The 18,444-nt window shown below is 40.7% G+C and overlaps 1 protein-coding gene and 1 non-coding gene across 4 annotated transcripts in view; one reads left to right on the top strand and one right to left on the bottom strand.

Annotated features, from left to right (window-relative positions):
- The window catches only part of ntm (neurotrimin), a 930,591-nt gene that overhangs the window by 128,908 nt on the left and 783,239 nt on the right, over positions 1-18,444 (bottom strand). The window lies entirely within an intron of this gene.
- trnai-aau lies at positions 7,228-7,301 on the top strand. Its single transcript has one exon. It is a non-coding gene; the product is annotated as a tRNA-Ile (tRNA).

Here is an 18,444-nt window from a genome sequence, read left to right as displayed (position 1 = left end):
CATTCCTCACTCTGTGCAAGTTAAGTTGGGACGGAGGTTGACATCGGATCTATTGTCCTCATGCTTCACATAAAAACACGGTAAACCAATCCCATCATCGCCCTCTGACAAATACAAACAGCATGGCCAGCAAACACAACTAGCAGCTAAATAATAATGATAACAAATATCCAGTTTCAGCGAGAGATTTGCAGCTAAACCTACTTCCTGTTTGTTAATTTCCATTATGAAAGTCAAGGCAGGCACATACATAAATTAATAATTATATGCATAGTAAAAATTCATGACCAAACTCGGTTCTTTGCAGTCATGTGATTCTGATGACGTACAAATGTCTGTTGACAGTCAGGAAATGAAGTCAGCCATATGAATGAATGGGAACAGAGAAGGTTAGCACTTTACAGCTCTAAATGAACCTAAACGCCGTATTTATCATTAGATCATTTCAACATGCATTGAGAACAGACCATAAACTTTGCAAAAAAGGATTTTAAGAAGAAGTTTAACAGACTTGCCTGGCGTGAATGTGATCACTATCACAATCTGCTCAGTCCTGCTGACCTCCTTGTGTTGTCTAGTCAGATAAAGGGAGACAAGAGTCTAGCGGAGTCTAAAAAACTCCTCATTTTTGTCAAAAATATTCTTTTAACTGAAAGACTGATGAACGACCAACCGAAAAAACCTTGTGAGGTGAGTGACTGAGTGCTGATTTGGAGTTCAAGGATGAGCCTGTGCCACGAAACGGCTCTTTAATGTGAGTCACAGTAGGTAGCTCCTGTTTGACTGCCATTGTTCTTCCCTCCATCCTTTGTTGTCTAATCCACATCAAAAAAGACAAACTGGTACCAAGTGAAAAGCTGAATGGTAGCCAAACAAGCTCAGCTCTACTGAGCTGAGCCAAATGATCTGGATCTCTTAGAAGAGACGCATTTCCTGTCAAAACCAGTAAGGCTGGACAAACATCAGCTGAACACGTGTTTGATCAGAGCTTAATGCATCAAAACCATGACCGTACTGAACCAAACTGGACCACTTTGTGAGCCTTTTGGCTCTGGCAAACTTTCTGCAGTTTCCAATGCCTGCTGAATCAGCACTCTGCCTGGTATTAGCCTTTAGCTTGGTCCTAATGCCCGTGGCTCAGTCTACTTGAGGATTTTTGTCCACTCTTCTGGATCTTTGCAAGGCAAATCATACAAGCACTGCATTGTTGTCTGCCCTGAAAATACTGAATAACTCCACTTTTAGCCTCTTAGCACTGAGGCCGCTTCCTCTTCTTCTCTGGTGCTTAACAGCGGGTCACGTACCGCGGCGTCACCTACCGTTTCAGATTGTGTAGTCTCGGGAGAAAGAAAACTTTGTTATTGGTGGATTCTATGGGTTCATTTCTTTTTTTTTTCATCGGTATAATAAAAATATGTAAAATATATGCAGTATTGGCCAATAATTATCAGGCATTCCTTATAAATAAGATCAGTTTATGGCTGTCTGCCGCCTGTAATTTCCTACACTGACCAACGCTTCGGTCAGATCAGTGCTCACTGTCACAGCTGATCTACAGACTGATAGTTTTTGATCTGGTGACAGCCATGAAAAGGTAGCTTCACTAACTAATGGGTGTCATCACATGTTCCTTATCCAGCACTTTCTACAGTCTGTAGATTTCACTCACCAAAACAAAAACTCCCTTATGAACGGGCTACATAACTAGTCATCTAAAATTCCCCAACCACCTTTTCCCTTCAAGCTTCAGTCTCTAATCAAAAAATGGCCTCCTCTTCCTCATCAGCAGTCATGTTTGTGACAGCCACAACATTAGACTAAAAGCCTCATCAATGCCAGTACAAAAACCCAACATGATGTTTTCCAGACAAGCTCCTCTTATTTGCTGTGAACAGCCGTGTCTGGTCGTCTGTTAAAAAACTGACCTAAAAGCACACCAATCATCGTTTATCTCTGATGTGTAATTTTGTTTTCTCAAGCTTTGAAAGACCCCGTCAAGAAACAGAAGACGTTTAGCAACTGTCAGAAAGCAGAGTCTTTCTCTCCATGACCAACATGTGATTAATCAGTGAAGTGCCCCTTTAAGAGACAATATTTCCTGATGCGGTGTACTGACAAAATGATTCAGCAGCAGTCAAACATGTCAAACTGTCTGCCTCAATTCAGTTTCTAAAAGAATTTGTGGTGCATGTGTTAACTTAGCAGTAAATTCTTTATTTCACTTAAATCAGGATTTATAGGAGAAAATCCTCTCCAGTGTTTCTATATTGTAATGAAACAGTATGCAATGGTACTTAACAGCACGGATGTTGCTTTGCATAATGTAGAATCAGACCTTTACTTCTCACACTGCATCTGTTCTCGTGTATGTTTTTTTTCTATCCATATTAAAAGCATCATATCTCATACTTTTTCATGTGTTGTGATGTCCTATGTTCACATGGTGTGACTGGTTGGTGACTGGCATGTCATGGGATGTCTTAAGATCTTTGGCGTCAACCGCTACAGACCTCCAAACTTCATGTGGCCTTCAGATTAGCTCAAGAACAGTGGTAGAGAGCTTCATGGAATGGGTTTCCATGGCCGAGCAGCTGCATTCAAGACATACATCACCAAGTGCAATGCAAAGCGTGGGATGCAGTGGTGTAAAGCACGCCGCCACTGGACTCTAGAGCAGTGGAGACGAGTCTGGGTTTGGCAGTTGCCAGGAGAACGGTACTTGTCTGACTGCATTGTGCCAAGTGTAAAGTTTGGTGGAGGGGGGATTATGGTGTGGGGTTTGTTTATCAGGAGCTGGGCTTGGCCCCTTAGTTCCAGTGAAAGGAACTCTGAATGCTTCAGCATACCAAGAGATTTTGGACAATTCCATGCTCCCAACTTTGTGGGAACAGTTTGGGGATGGCCCCTTCCTGTTCCAACATGACTGTGCACCAGTGCACAAAGCAAGGTTCATAAAGACATGGATGAGAGAGTTTGGTGTGGGTGAACTTGACTGGCCTGCACAGAGTCCTGACCTCAACCTGATAGAACACCTTTGGGATGAATCAGAGCGGAGACTGAGAGCAAGGCCTTCTCGTCCAACATCAGTGTGTGACCTCACAAATGAGCTTCTGGAAGAATGGTCAAAAATTCCCATAAACACACTCCTAAACCTTGTGGAAAGCCCTCCCAGAAGAGATAAAGCTGTTATAGCTGCAAAGGGTGGACGGACGCCATATTAAACCCTATGGATTAAGAATGGGATGTCACTTAAGTTTATATGCTTACTTTGGCAATATAGTGAATGTATTTTAATTTGCATTTTATGTTGTTAATTTTTATTTCAGATCAGGAGATACTAGGCTGTTAGTGTCTTGTTTTGCTTTTTTGTTTTGCATAATCTTATTCTTTCTCCTTTTTGTCTCATGTTTAAGATGCCACAGGCTGAACCAACCAACACTGATAGTTCTAAATAACACTCGATGCAACAAAATATGAGCTGCTCTAATGTTAGTAAAAAAGAATAATAAGTGAAGGAAACCTGGAGCTATGAAACCATGACCCCAAAACAAGCCATGAACTGTGGCCTCTGTGAACCGTTACGCCCCCATGCCAGTTTCAGAAATATTTTTAGTCAACAAAACCGACGCTGCCCCATCCCTACTCCAAACGCTCCTGCACTCCAGATTAAAGTGTATTATTCCAAAGTCTGAGCTGGAACAAAAAAAAAAAAAAAAAAAAAAAAAAAGCTCTAAAATAGCAGCATAAGTATTCTGATGCAGACTCACCTTTCAACAAATGAAGACATGCTCTTTTAATTTCAGACAGGCTTGTTGTCATGTTCCTCAAAGATAAGCTTCTGGGAGCTCATTTCCATTTTAAACAACATTTATGCAAAGACAGGAGGCTCAGTACACAACACACATACTCATGGAGCAACCTTGTTTTTGTAGTTACACTGAGAAAGGTCAATCATAAACAAAAGAGGAGGACTAACGGGGAAATTTAGGATAAGTTTATCCCACTGGAGTATGATCAATACTGGTTATAGTTATAATAATACTAGGACATATTTGCAGTGTCAGCAGTTCAAATCATCACACTCTTCAGTCTGCATCTGAATCTACAATCTGGTTATGTTTTCATTGTTTCTGGCCTTTTTGTTGTGCACAAAACTCCAAAAAACCCATTCTGTGTTTGTTAAGCTTCTCACCAATGACACTGTTTCTAATTCAGAATCCTTCCAATGATCTCAACAGAGGCAAACTTGCTGTGACCTGAAAATAAACTCCCTTTTTTGGATGGTTTTGAAAGGAGCAACAGCAGGAGAAATGAGGGTGGTGGGTGTACAGAACATTGCTCTAAGGCATCCATTCATGCCCAGGGGCCCTTTGTCTCATAATTTGTCCATGACCGCAGCGCTGCTCTAGTTTATCTCCCCTCAGCTCTGAGAGGTCGTTCACGGGTCATGTGGCAGAGCCAGATTTAGCTTGTTGTCGTCCTCGGGGGGGACCCTTAAATAGGAGGAGGAAACACTTGTTTTGGGAGTCTGAGATTTGTCCCAGAAGGAGTTTCAGCCGGCTCAGAGCAATTGACATGACCAAGAAATACCAACACACAAGCAACCCGTGTTTCTCTGCTGTGTCCCTAACTGACACACGAAAAAATAGGCCAGTTAGACCACCGCCACTCGCACCACCCTCTGTTTTCACAAAGCGAACAGAGAGCAGGCTGCTGGGACGAGGCCAGCCGCCGCTCTGATGATAATCGAGGCTCAGTGTCTCAGAAAGTGTACGAGCTCGGCTTAATTGGGCTGGACACAAAGCAAAGCCGGGATAAAAGTACCCCTGTGAATAATATGAACGCTCTCACAGCCCCACACATCAGGCCAAATTTGCTGAAGCACTCACTTCCCCTCCTCTTGTATAAACGTTCCTGCACGGCGTACAGCAAATGCAATAAATCAGACGCTACTGAGCAGAGGATTCATGCTCTTACTTTTCCCCTCAGCAACAAGATGACAGAAAATTAAAGAGGTTCATGTAAAGTATTAGCTTTGCTAATGGCCTGAATGTGTTAGAGGGTTTCCTCTGGAGATTCAGGGAGAAACCCACCAATGAGAAGGGCCGTTTTTATCTCTGGTATGTTTAGAGTAGCTGTTACGAAACAAGGGTGCATTTCTCTCTGGGGTCAGTTCATTTGAACCCAATGATTTAACTTTAGAAGAAAACAGGGAGGCAGAGATCACCAAGGAGAGATGTTCTCTGCTCCTGGAGTAGTTTGTTTGCATTGAGTACAATCGACTCAGCTACTGCAACAAATATGGGTTTACTCATCTCACTCCAATTGTGATAAAATGACTTCTAGAGAATTTAGACGACAATAACACATCCAAAGAGATGGACAGATTTTCATGTCATTGCAGGGCTTGCCCAAGGGTCAGTAATTGATAGTGATCATGCACTGGTGGGGAGTTGAACCCCTGACTTCCTGTATCAAAACCAGCAACGTAAACCACTGATCCATCCTGCAGGCACAATGAGAATCACAACAGCCACTCGGGTCTTTGCACTGCTTTCAGTGCTCTAATTAGCGTAAAACTAACTAACTAGGCTAATATTACTAACCATCTGGTCAAGAATGTCACATGACTCAGCACAGGCCTGGTTTAACCCTTTTTCACCTGGTGCATCACTTTGCATTACCGTAATTATGCAACGATTCAAGCAATCGGAAAATTTAAATGGTTTCTGAAAGCTGAGAAGTTGCGCTTCACAGCCAACATGTTGCTAATTTCATCTTTTCTCATTTAAATCAAATTCTCTTTTTTAGTTTTTCTTCATTTTACTGTTAAAACACTCATTTAACATGCAGTGAATGGTGAATAGCTGCCAGGTAATAAAAGTTCAAAGTATTCTGGAAAAATGTGCAAAAGCACTTACTCACAGGATATTTTCTGGGCCTTTTATTGTTGCAATAAGAAAAAGGGTCTAGACGGACAATTTCAAGTTTAGGTACTAAATTGTTAAAGCTTTGACCAAGCTGGCCAATCAGAGAACAGTAAAGTCCCAGACATCTCTGAGTCTTAAAGAGACAGGACTGAAATGGAGCGATCTCAGCAGTAGGCGAGATCTGCTGAAAACAGGGGTTTTCCTATCGCCAGTACAAGATAAGTGAGGAGTTTTTTGAGCTGCACATCATAAATAACTCTTCTAAAGGTGTCCAAAAATGACAGACTTACAAGGAAAAAGGGCTAAAATATGTCTCCTTTAAACAACTAATTTCCATTTCCTCGAATTTGAGTTTGAATGAAACACAAGATATTTGTGCCCTATAAAGATCAGCACTCAGTGAAGAAATTCCTAATCCATTACTGTTTGCCTCCCAAAGTCAACCGTGCAGACCTATGGGTAGTAAGAAACCTGCACTTCACAGCGGTTGCCAAGTGGGAACCCTCCTTCGTCAGTGTTTCGTCCAGTTAGTCCCACGACACCTCCAGAGGGCTGAACAGTGATCTCCAGCGTCCCAGAGCCACCCCCCTCCATGCCGGCTCTCACCACCCACCATGTCAACACGCAGACATCATCTTACCTAACTTACCACATGACCCACACAGCCACAACAGCACGCCACCTTCAACAGACCCAGGCGCCGTACATGCAAGCTCCAGGTAGTGACAGTGCTGATACTACCTTCCTCAACACCAGTCATGATTACAGTGCAACGATTATTACCAATAACTAAGAGTAAAAAAGAGGGGAAAATGAGACATTCAAATTAGGAAGGGCGAGAGAGAGAGAGAGAGCAAGCTTCGCAATAGGGTGGGGGAGGCAGAGCTAAGGGTGTGGTACCCTGTCGTGGGTAAACACACTCCTTAACTGTCTTCTGCAAATTCTGTCCCTGCAATCCCAGCTCTCTAAGTAATGAAACAGCTGACCTTGCTACAAACCCTCTACATCCCACTTCTACTGGACGAGTCCTAACTTTCCATCCTCGCTGTTCAGCTTCTGCTCCTAAATCTTCATATCTCAGCTTCTGCCTTTCATAGACGTCCTCCACAGAATCCTCCCACGGAACCGTCAGCTCTATAAATAAACTACACGCTGACTGGCAGACCACAGCACTATGTCAGGCCTAAGATTGGTGCAAACTATCTCCTGTGGCACAACAAGGGAACCAAGAAACCAAAAAATGTGTCCTTCTCATCGCCACAGCTTTCACTTTTTGTAAGTTCCTCTTCACTTAGCAGGCCGGTTAGCTCAGATGGTTAGAGCGTGGTGCTAATAACGCCAAGGTCATGGGTTCAATCCCCATACTGGCCATAACTGTACGCCAAAATGTCTGACTCACCATTGAACAATGGCAGCTAGATCTGCCAGGATTCAATGTCAGAAGTCCTTGTGAGGTGAGGTAATGTGTGATCTTACTTAAAGAACAACTTTATGGGGATGGATAGCTCAGTGGGTTACACCACTGGTTGCATTTCCAGTCATTACACAATAAATGCCCATGGGCAAGGTCCTTAACTCCTGGAAAAAACTAGACTAAGATTAACAAAAACAGATCCGTGATGACTAAAACTGTCAAAAAGTAAGTCTAGTTTTCGTCAAGATGACTAAAACTAGACTAAATTGTAATTATGTTTTTCATCAGACATTCAAAATCTGTGATATTTCTAACTTTGCAAAGCAGATGGATACGCCCGTTCAGTGTTTCTCACTGGTGAATCCATCTTTCAGAGCTCCCGTCTGAACCGTTTGGGCCAGGCTAGAAAGTGACAGGAACAATCAGCGATGAGGGGCAGAACTTTCAGGCACGGTGGAGTCCTGACGTAAGCAAGCAGCAACAAGAGGCCGGTGCAATTATGGCGGAAGAGATTAACGTGGATGCTGCTGAAGTACCAGTTTTATCAGAACTTGACATTTCTTCATTCAGAGAAGAACAAAGAACAGCAGTGAGTTGTTTTCTTTAAAAAAAAAAAAAAAAATGACAGAAGTTGAGTACTGACATGCCTACAGTCGTCATGGTGCACGTTATGAAGCTCTCTATGGAGTTTACTCCTCGGTAGCGGCTAAGTCGTCACGTGTTTTGTTGCTCTGAATGGCCCATGAAGTTGTGACAAACATAAAGTTCATCCAATCACCCTCGGAGTTTTTTTCAAAGCCTCTGCCCTTTCCCAAACGCTTAGTATTGAAGGTTCTCCGTGTCAGGTTAAATTTTTCCACTGTGGGTAAATCTGTCAAAAAACAATGCATCTGTATCTCATCTGCCTCTCAGCTGTAGAAAGCAGGGATACACTACCATGATTTGGTACCAGATTTAGGCAAGAAAATAAATGCTTGGACTAAAAGTAAAGACTAAAATGTGAGCACTTTTTATGCACTAAAACTAGACTAAAATGTTTTTGAGTTCTTGTCAACTAAAACTAATAAGGAGTAGAAATGACTAAAATGCTACTACAACTAAAAGGCATTAAATCTAAAGATTAAGACTGAAATTACAAATTGCTTCCAAAATTAGCACTGCTAATAAGTGTACTCCAGTTTTCTTATAATGCAAGATTACACACCATTGAGGAAGGGGGTTAAAATGTGGCGCTACCACTGTGAATTTGTTCTGTGCATGCATTAAGCAAGGAAGTCAATGCCTGCCAAACAAAGCGGTTGGCAAAGTATGACAGGTCACATTGGTAATATTGGCTGCAGCCAACTTTTAGAGAGGAAGTGCTTCCTATTTAACTCACTTTTACAGTAAGCTGTGACAAAAATGTGACAAATATGCTCATCTGCCCAACTGTTGGGGAGATCATCATGGCATGCAGAGGAAGAAGAAGGCCAATGTAAGGATGTTAGAGGCTCAGGCGCTTTACAACATTACAGTGTGGACACGAACCAGCCCAAGTGAAAAGGCAATAATAATCATCTTTATAACCTGAATCAGGACAAAGCCTCGGAGCTAAAGGTGTGAAAGAAGCTGAAAAATCACTCAGTCTGTGTATTCTCACTCTTTCAATAAGTCTTTTAGTCTGTAGAGCTCACCTCTCTGATAGTCTGGCCTTGTCGGACAAAAAGGAATAAAAACTTTCATGTATCAGAAATTGTTGGATGAGAACCATCTAGAAAATACACTTCAGCAAACTTATTCAATAGAAGCTAAAGGAGACAATGACAGTTTGTAACTTTTGAAAAGATCTTCATGCTTTCTTTGATTTCACACAAACTGAAGAGTCAAAAGATTCACTTTGGTCCTTAAAGACTTTCATTTTATAACTGCAGAAAAATAATACCAATGTGGGGAAAACTGTCTAAACAAGAGATCGCAGGAAAAATAAAGCATATGATTTTACTTCTGCAACGCTTTGTTGGTATTAAAGCAATCACAAGTTCAAAAACTTGGTTTTATATGTTTTATCTTCACTCTTTTCAATCTGAGGACTTTCTATAAAGTTTTGTGATTGAATGGATTATTTTTTCCATTTTTGTCTGATCTTTTTGAAACTTTTCTTATTGGAGGTCACAAAAATAACCCATCACAATCTGAGAAAAAAAGACTTTAGATAGACTTTAGATAGCATGGGCTTCTTCCATGATATTTAAAGTGTGTGTATTCACTAGAGGACAGAAAACAGGAATCAAGACCTGTGAATGTACACACTTTTTCCTATTATATTAGGGGAGTTTTTTTTTTTTTTTTTTTAAATAAAAAATTTAAATATCTGCTACAACAAGGTAACTTTGGCTCTGTATTTATCATTTTCTGTCTAGTTTGATCGATAACCGCTCGTGGTGCATGAAAAATAGACAAGAGCTCAAATCTTAAAATTCTCTGTGTGTCTCTAAGATGAAGCCTAACACTGGCTGCCAGTCTGAAACAGCGGTTACTGCATAGGAACGGCGAGGAGCTCTGCGGCACCGTGACGGCACACTAGCAGTGTGGACCAAAACACCCCAAACCCTTTTTTGTATATTTTTCTTATTAAATATGAGAATGACATAAAAAATTATAACTCCCTTCAATACATTACTTCCTATCCAATTTGCAGTATGAGTCAAAATCATCACAATTGGATATTTTTCAAAATTGTTCAGCTCTAGTTTTATCTAATGTTGCATTGGTTATAATATATAATGACTTATTGCTTCTGTTTGATGATAAAAAGAAAAAAAACATAATATAAGGAACTTAAGAATTAATCACATATCAAATCTCAATTGTAACACAGGGGGAAAAAAATCGCAGTTAGATGATTTTCCCAGATCGTTGAGCCCTCGTGCAGAGCATTAAAATCAGGGAGTATTGGCATAAAGTTCATAAGTGAAATGGGGTGCAGAGAATAGATTATTTTTCCTTTTCTATTCAAAAATACTTTGCAACTCTGCAAACACTGTTTTTAAATCAAGTTTTAGTGGCCCCAACAGCACGGATGCATGGAAGTGAGTCACTTAGTGGAGTGCCATCAGTAAATCCAACACCAGTTAAACTGTCACACCAGTTCTGTTTGACAAAAGCAGTGTAAAATTAGATCCTCTAACTGAGGGTGTTTTTAAGGATTTTTTGGTAAATGGTTAACTCATAGAAAACTATTTCAGGATCTTTTAGAAGATGATTCCTATTTTATAGATTACGCTGATGTAAATGACCAGCTGTAGTACGCCCAGGGCCCACCAGCAGGCAGCGGCCCACCACTTGGGATAATTTCATCCATGGAAATAAGTAATGAAGTGGCTTAGTTTATAAAGAAATGTTTACGTCCTGTCCCGTGACTTAGCCCCATGCATGGGGGGGCCAGTTTGCTTGGCACAGGGGTGTAAAGCTCAAGGTATCCAAGCATGTGGGCAAAAGTCATGATCCTTTGGTTCCTGGTCCTCCCAGTCCTCACATACTCCTGTCAGTTTAGTAAGCTTACTGATGGCCGGAGGTGCCAGCTTGGCTCCTTTGTGGCGACTTCTTTTTTCATCTTTGGGTAAGACCATGAGTCTAATGCTGACATGCTCAGGAGAACTGGGATAGGAAGGGTCAGCTGCTGGACACTGCAGGTCTACAGGCCGCTGTCCTAGGCCTGACTCAGGTCACTGGGTATTGGGTGCCTGGGACCCGGTGGGTTGCACCAGTCCTCGGAGGCAGCTTTACCCATCATGAATGGCTCATCTGGGGGGGTGATGCTGCGGGGGTTGGGGGGGGGGTAATGCTTATAAAAGTTGCATGGATGTCAATAGATGTTTCATTCGCAATGGATCAATAAAAAAGTTGTTCACAAAAAAATGAAGGGCTCATCTGGGAAGACATGTGGAGAGATGGGGCGTGGCCTTAGACATAGCCTTTAGGAGGCAGGGACAGGACAGGACCAAGGCTGATGCGGCAAAGAGCCAAACCGGCATACACTTCCTGTTGTAAATCTAACAGTTAGACTACTGAAACGGACTAATGTCTCGTTTTTACTACAAATGCATGCCGGTTATTAGTTATACAGACTACTAATAATGTTCTTAGTGCTGTTGCATGTTCTTAGAGGAAATCTGAGTTAGATACCAGCAGGCAGCAGATTTTTGTAACTGGGTTACTTGTTTATATGAGCCCCTCTACATGTAACATCATTCTGATCTAAACTCCTCTGAAGTGTTTCTCTTCTTCTCTTTTCTTACTAAACACTTGGAATACGTTCACAGAAATCTGTCTATTTAACCTTAAAAGACCTTCTAATGTCAAACTCTTCATCGGAGGCAGGAAGTCGCCTTCTGTCAGCACTAATTAGCTCACTGACCATCAGTGTCGCTCCAAAAGAGAAAACTCCGGTCACCACTCCTTCTTTGTTTGCCAGTTTTTACTTTTTCTCCTCCTACAAGGAAATATGTTCACCAAACTACACAAGCAAGTCCGAGCAAACGCCAAATATCCTCCACTGATGGTTGGCCCACAGCAACTGTCTACGGGTGAAATTTTCAAAGTTTGTTTCAGATCTTTGGTTCATGCTAAAAGTTTACAGCTTGCACTAAAATGTGGCAGAACAGACAGAGCTCATGCTTTTCAGGGATGGTTGGGTTGACCTGTAATCATAATAGCACAGAACAACAATGAGACAGATAAGGAGCAAAACACTGTGGCTCAACTGATTTAAAACTGGCTACACAGAGGACTAAGAGGACTATAATCCACAATAGTGAGGCTGGAATTTAAAATATTCATCCCATGATTGTTTTAAACACTTTGAGATATTTGATTTTAAACCAGAAAACAGAATCATTGTAGATGCACTGGGAAGAATTTCTATCCAGGACAGTTTTTTTCCCCCAGCTTCTTCTTTTACAAACTATTGCAGTAGAAATAAACATATTTACATCACTTTTGACTTTGGAAGGAACCGATCTTCTGAAAATCATCCTGTCTACGTGGGATTTGCAATCATTTTGAGAGTTTATGTCAGGTTTTATATCTGACATGGGTTTTAAGACTTCCTTTTCACGGTTCGGATGAAAACAACAACAAAAAACAGAGAAACTTCCAATAAAACGTCTGACCTTGATTTAACCTCAGATATTTGTGCATTTATTCTGTGTTACCTAACAGGGCAATGGATGAGTTTAATAATAAGACCACCAAAACCACAATACACTAGAAAAGAGACTATAGTGGACTTAGTGAAGAAATTGCTTACATTTGTTACTGGCAATCAAATGAACTTTTTTCAACCTCGGATTGAAATTTGGAACCCTCCACCATTTTATCATTAAAGTACGTGTGCATGCATTCTGGTCACTTTAAAGGCTGTGCAAGATCAGTCACATGACCCAACATACGACTGGCTTCCTCTTTGGTGTTGACTGATGTAAAGAAAAACCTGCCAGTTTCCCTGTGGCCATGACTGACCTACTATAAAGTCTGTTTAAAATCCCCATCAGTATTTAGAGAACAGAGAGCTGTGCAGTCTTTGTGGCCAATGTACAGGCAGGAGACACAGCTCTGTCACAGCTACAGTGCCTGAACAAAGTATTAACACCCTTGGATGTTCGTTCTACCCTTTAATTGCTTTTTTAAATCAATCATTTTTTGAAAAAGAAAAAGAGTTATCAATCTGTCAATAAATCAGCCGTTTAACTGCAGTGTTGACTCAGAGAGAGGATACATGAAGTGCTACATTTTCTTTCCTATAGATACTGTCTAAACCACAAGAAATAACCAACTTTACAACATAAAAACATTCTTATGAACAGATATATTAAAAAAAAAAAGTATATTTTATTCTTTTCAAATGAACTTGGGGCAGGAAATGAAAAGGAAGCAGTTGTATTTTGAAGCCTTTTTGTGTGTGTTTTTTCATTGAACAGTTATTTCAACAGAAGAGGATTAGAGTCTGATAAGAGAATGAAATTTTGTTTATAACACACTTTGTCAAAGCCAACTGCTGCCAGTAGTCACACAGTTAGCAAACTGGAGATCACTTGAGTGTGTCTAGTAATCATAGAAGAAAGACACCTGTGTCTGGAAGGTCCGGTCACTGGTTAATCCATATACCTTACTACCATTACACCATGAAGGCAAAGCAACACTCTGAACGAATCAGGGAAAATGTTATTGAAAAGTAAAAGTCAGGAAGTGCATACAAAAAATTTCAAGGCACTGCATATTCTCAGAGTTCAGTTAAATCCATCATTAAGAAATGAAGGACTATGGCACATGTGTAAATCTGCCTAGATCAGGCCATCCTCACAAACTTAGTGAGCGTGCAAGAAGGAGACTAGTGAGAGAGGACACCAAGACACCTATGACTACTCTGAAGGAGTTCCAAGCTTCAGCAGCTGAGATGGAGAGACTCTGCAGACAACAACTGTTGGCCGGGTTCTTCACCAGTCAGAGCTTTATGGGAGAGTGGCAAAGAGAAAGACACTGTTGGAGAAAACTCAGATTCAATCTGGACTAGAGTTCACCAAAAGGCATGTGGGAGACTCCATGGTTAAGATGAAGAAAGTTCTTTGGTCTGACGAGTCCAGAACAGAGCTTTTTGGGCATCAGACAACATGCTATGCTTGGAGGACACCAACCACTGCACATCACCTCACTGTGAAGCACAGTGGTGGCAGCATCATGCTGTGGGGGTGCTTCTCGGCAGCCAGAAGGCTTGTGAATGTAGCTCAATGTGAAGCCACTGGACAAGCGTTTGTGCTCTGTAATGTACCAAGAGAAGACAATAAGGTAAAGTACACGTCTGAGTATGAATTTCAAAACAAAAGCTCAATCTTTTTTTTTTTAATTGAATAAACTAACAGTGTTTTCAAATAATTATTTCATTGTGAAGTTGTTTTGCTTTAGGTCATTATTAAAGTTACTTTGCATAGTTTTGCAGATCTTTCTGGTCCATGGCAAACTTTTTTCAGTCGTAAATCACAAAGGCCATGTGCACATGCAATATTCTAGTATTTAAATCATCAGGTTACAGGTGATATTTGTTTCACATCTCACTCTCTGACTTCTGCAGTGCAGGGTTTGTTGCCCCTGTATGTTTCTTAAGCTCAAATCTTGAAATGTAAAAAAGATTGCTTTCCATACTTTCACTTACAGCAGTGCTGTCAGGTTTGACAAATAGCTGGTAAAGTGAAGGATGATTCATAAAATTTACTTTTAAACCTGCGTTCACATCTCCCCAACCTTTCCTGTATAGGACTGGTCTTCATGAATTTTATCAAATCATTAAATTGTCATGTTGCAAAGCTGTAGCTGCCTCTCAAGGCAACACAACCATCATCTTCAGCCTAATGATATGAAATCCACACGGAGAAGCCAGTCCAGTCTAAACGTCTCTCAGCAGCAGTAACGAGCGTCACCATGTGTATCAGAAAAATCAGTGCGCCTCCTTCCAACGTGGATGCTTCCCGATAAATATGCACACTGGACCATTAAAAACCTGAAGAGTACAACACAACAAATGTCTCTGAACACTGTAAACAACTGAAAAATAATTTCTTCAGCCTGATTTTGAGCAAACACTTCTTTCAGCTGAGCCGGCCCTCAGTGTCAGATTGATTAATGCTTCAGCTCCAAATCAGCCGAGTGTGGACACGCTGAAAAGACAGGAACAAATGAAGGTGCCTTTTTGAAAATAATATCCACCAGCCTTTTATCAACTTATTAAGTCACACGGTTCAAGGGCGTAATGTAGCAGGATAAAAGTGAAGCAGCTCACGTGTCCTGCTGGGGCAGTTTAGACCTTCACATGCTCCTCGTGGCCTCGGTCATCTGTCAACATCACACGCCAGATTCTATGAAGCTCAAGTGAGGCTGCCTGTGAATGCACAGTGTGTCCTCAGCTCAATGTGAATTACCAAAGTCCTTAAAAATCCTGACATAATCCTCTGTTCATACCAGGCTTTTGTTCAAACATTGTCAGGGATTAATTCATGAGTCTGTTTTCACTCAAAGTTTGTCTAATCCAGCTGTTACACGCTTCAAAAATATCACAATTAAGGCACCTCAACAGCACAGGTTCTTAAAGGTGGCACAGTACAGCTTTTCCCACCGTAACCACAGCCCCATGTTCATTTCTTGATATCTCTTAAAGAACAAAAAAAGTTGGCAGGTTCTGCATGCAATAGAGTAAAATACAGTCTAGTAGCATGCACATCCTTATATACTGATACATGATTTCCTGAACAAATTTGACTGGATGAAAATGTTCTCAAACTCAAACCCCCTTGGGGGGTCACAAGACACTAAGAGGGGGTCTCCAGATTCCTTAAAAGTACTAAGAACATTTTTAAAATTCCACTGTTGCCACTTTACACATATTTTGCCAAATTGTAACCAGTTTTCATCACTTTTTCCTACAAATTTTAACACATTTTTGCATTTTAAAACTTACTTTTGTCATTTTTAACCCTTTCCACCACCTTTTTCTGCCTGTTTTTGCCACTTCTAACCCAATTCTTGCCACATAATCCTAATGTTGCCTCTTTTGACTCATTATTGCCACTATAACCCCATTTCAACATTTTTATGCCCACTTATTCACCATTTTAACCACATTTCACTCTCTGATGTGCCCATTTTTGCCAGTTTGACAAATTTCTGCCAATATCAGCCTATTTTTTCTTCTCAGTTAGCACTATTTTGCTAGTTTATATTGATTTTTCTTCCCATTTCACCAGATTTCCACCCATTTTTGCCAATTTAAATCCTTTCAGACACTTTGTAATTGACTTTAACCACTATTTTTGCCCATTTTTAGCCACTGTAACCCATTTTTGCATTTTTTTTTTTTGTTTATTTTTGCCATTCTTATATATTTTTATCACCACTTCCAACCAATTTCTGCTACTTTTAAGATCCAATTTCACCACCTTTTCCACCATTTTTTTGCCATAATTAACCCCTATTTTAAATTTTTAACCCATTTAAAGTCTTTTTTTTAAATACAAAACAGATTTACGTTTTTAAAAGGCTATATACTACACAAATGATTTTAAAAAAGAGACTTGTGTCATTGATCAGAGTGGTTATTTTTTCAGGTTAAATATAAAAATCACAGCTCAACTTTACAATAGACCATGATTTTGTTGACCTCCCAGCTTGGCTGGGCCCCAGAAAGCTCTCCCTTCATACCCCCTTACGGACGGCCATGACTATTCTAGATCGTGCATGGCTGTGTTCAACCACCTTCAGGTACTGTGGGGGTCCCCTGTCCCTGGCACCTTTATTTTGGGGGTCATGGGCTGAAAAGGTACTTTTGGGACAGAGCAGCAGCTCACTAATTGAGAGTATTTTTATTTCTGCACTTTGAACATTTGGTAAAGTCATAAACAGCTCCAAACACGGCCTTTTGGTAGAGTTTCTCTATGTAGAAATCTCTTCTTGCCCCTCATTGGGAGTTCTATGCTGCTTGATGTAATTTGCAAGTGAACCTCTCATGTTTACCAGTCAGTTTAGTCTTAAAAATAGCTGATTGGTTCTGATTTAAGTATTTTGCTATTGAAAGATCAGGATAAAAAAAGCACATTTTGAAAAGTAGCAATTAAATGCCACAAATAAATCTAAACTTAGGTTTTACTTTACTTCCCTTTTACCCACTTCCCTCCAGTCTTTGGCTGTTTAGCAAACTCTTCTAAAACCCCTCCCAAAGCAAACTTTGTTTTACATTCCTCATGTGACATCATGTTGCCCTTAAAATGCACTCTGAAGATGTATCGATCTTGTGTGGTGGTCGGAGCAGGAAAGAACAAAGCAAAAGTCGGATATGAGCCCTGGTAGAAGCTGCGGCTTGGGTTCAATCATCATAAATAATTAAAAAGGGCCATTAGGAACACAGAGAGAGGAAATGATCCATCTGCTTGGAACAAACATGATTTTTTTTCTAGAAGGAGAAGAGAAAAGTTGGGAACACTTGCAGCCTTAAGATGCCCTTTAGGAGGTCAGGTCGTCTTTGTGACTGGACTTAATTTACAAACCTTCTTCTAAGTGTGTATTAGCATCACTCTGGGAAATATTAGACTGTAATCATTTATACTGATAAAAAAAAAATAAATGAGTCAATTTTTGGTTTAAGTTTTCAAAATAACACACCTTGGTGGGGACTAGGTGTGCAATTTGTCAGCATGTTTTGTTTTTTTTTTTGTTTTTTGTTTTTTGTTTTTTAATATTTAGGGCCTTCATACTACTGAGCCACCAGTAAGGGTACAAACCCAACTATCAAAGATGTGAAAAAAAAAAAAATCTTGATTTGGTCACAGGCCTCCTCCATGGCCTGAATGAGGGGTACCTGAGCCTGGGGCTGGAGAACTGAACCCTCCACTGCCATGCCGAGAAAAACTCTTTGATTGGGTTTAGATTTTTTCGATGAATTTGGTCCTCTTCTTCTATGAGCATGTTCTCTTCTTGCTTCAGGTCTTCCTCTTCCTCTTCCTCCTCCTCCTCTGTGGATTCCTCCTCTCACCCTCACTCCTCTTCTTCTTCTTCTCCTTCTTCTCCTTCCATTTTGGTTGAAGACAGGTGAACTCACCTGCTGCATTTTTATAGTGCTTAAACCTGATTGGTGTGTCTACAATTAAGCAATCGTGTGTTTGTGCACCTGATGGCTGTTTAACCAGCTGGCTCATAGGTGTGGTAATTTAACAGTCAGTGCTTTGGAATTGCAAGGAATTGACATCATGAAATACTTCAGTGTGTAATGTGTACAAGTGTGTTTAGTGTTTTGCAAATCACTGTGTTTATTGTTTTGCAAAAAGTGTGAGGCTGATATTGTGCTTTTAGTGGTGCAAATCTGAGCCGATGTTTTGCTCCTTGAGTGAAAGGTTTTGATAATTGTGTAATACTTTTGATTTTAGTGTTTATGCAGTCGGACAAAAAAAAGGTAAGCACTATAAAAATGCAGCAGGTGAGTTCACCTGTCTTCAGCAAAAACGGAAGGAGTCAGAAGGAGAAGAGTGAAGGTGAGAGGGGGAATCCATGGAGGAGGAGGAGAAGGAGGAAGAGGAAGACCTG

This window comes from Cheilinus undulatus, linkage group 12, assembly GCF_018320785.1.
Source record: "Cheilinus undulatus linkage group 12, ASM1832078v1, whole genome shotgun sequence".
Taxonomy (NCBI): domain Eukaryota; kingdom Metazoa; phylum Chordata; class Actinopteri; order Labriformes; family Labridae; genus Cheilinus; species Cheilinus undulatus.
The sequence above is the reverse complement of the archived record's forward strand: the minus strand, read 5'-3'. Positions and strand labels throughout refer to the sequence as shown.